This window comes from Prenolepis imparis, unplaced genomic scaffold, assembly GCF_030444845.1.
Source record: "Prenolepis imparis isolate NDT839.2.m4 unplaced genomic scaffold, iyPreImpa1.0 SCAF_1, whole genome shotgun sequence".
NCBI lineage: Eukaryota > Metazoa > Arthropoda > Insecta > Hymenoptera > Formicidae > Prenolepis > Prenolepis imparis.
Window position 1 is genome coordinate 27,370,499 of NW_028141159.1, and position 1,760 is coordinate 27,372,258.

The window sequence follows — 1,760 nt, forward strand, 5'->3', positions numbered from 1 at the left end:
CTTTATGAAAACAAATTATACACAATACACATGTATGTAATAAATACTGTTATTAAAATTTTTAGTGTTGATGAAGCACGATATAAAAATTAACCTTTAAGGATAGACTATAATATTGAATCTGAGATAGCAATCCTAACTAATTTTGATAGATTCTTCTAAACTGTATGCAATAAACATTTTATAGTAAAAATGTCACGTGCAGAATGGACAGGTGCGCCATCATGCATGAATATCATAGCTCGTCTATTTAATGCTACATCTTCCAAATTATTCTCTGCCGGCATTAATAAATCTGGCAGATCATTTCGCAAGAAATTGAGATATTCTTGAGCATTTAAACGTTCTGGTAGTATAAAAGGTCCAATCTAAGCTCAATTAATAAAGTTATATTAATAATAGGAACAATATTAGTAACAAAACAGTAGTATAATTAACGATTACAAATTAGAATTCTATAAAAAAAATGTTTATTGTATTGATTATAAATAAAAAAGATATGTCAAATCGAGAGAGACATTAAGGGCCAGTTTTTCAATAATAGTTTAAACTTATTGTTAGATCGAAGTTTAAACTTTGCGCAGAACACATGTGCACATAGTTTTAACTTCGATCTAATTTTAAACTATTATTGAATAACCGGCCTTAAGAGAGATATTAAAAAATAAGTTTCATTGAAAAAAAAAGAGTAAAAAGGACTGAATAAAAATAATTTTAATTCGATTAATTTAAATTTTAATTAAATTATAATCTTAAAATACTTACAATTTGATCTCCCAGCAATCCACACCAAACATTTACGGAATATCGGTATTGAAAAGAACTTGACCTAGTGAGAAATGGATTTCCATGGCTCCAGTAATGATAATTGTGGGTATTAAACATTCCGTTTCTCGTAAATGTACATTCATCAGTATACAAAATCCGACTTCCGTAATTATGTCTCAAATTCATTTGATTTAAATAATATTCAGCAAAATTCACACGAAATGGATAATCTCGTCGAAGTAAATGTTGTACTTTTGTATAGTGATATGACGGGTGCTGCTCATTTTCTTTAAGCACTCTATAAACATTCGTATGCGATATATCAAACTGACGAGCAACAGATCTTGTACTTAATGTGGGATCATTGCGAAAAACAGCCATAACAGCATTTTCCATCACAAGATTGCGTATTTGACGTGGACGACCTCCGTTTCTATTATTCGGTAAAACATTGCCAGTTTCTCGTAGTCGTCGAACAGCACCAGCTATTACATTTGGACTTGGATGATGTCGATTCGGGTATAAATTAGCATATTGCACTGCGGCAGGTGCAGCCTGTTCTCCGTTTATAAAATACAAACGAATCATTTCGTAATAATCTTGTGCGTAATAAACGGGCATGATGAGGATTATAAAATGGTCTGTCACTTATAAAAGATCGTTCACTTATAAAAGCATAACAATGAATAATTGAAATGATCAGAAGATTTTGTTTATAAGAACCTTCGCGCTTGTGCTTTGTTTTCATACATACACAATACATAAAGATGAACATACATACATACGTATGAAAACAAAGCACTAGCGAAGATTCTTATAAATAACAAAAATATTAAAAGAAAGAAAAAATATAAATCTGATCTTTTTTTTTGAACATTTCAACTATTCGTTGTTACGCCTTTATAAGACTATTTAATAATCTCCTGCTCGTTTATTATACATAAGATTATTGCGATATGATTCGTTAGTACTCTGCGTTGATACCACTGCTT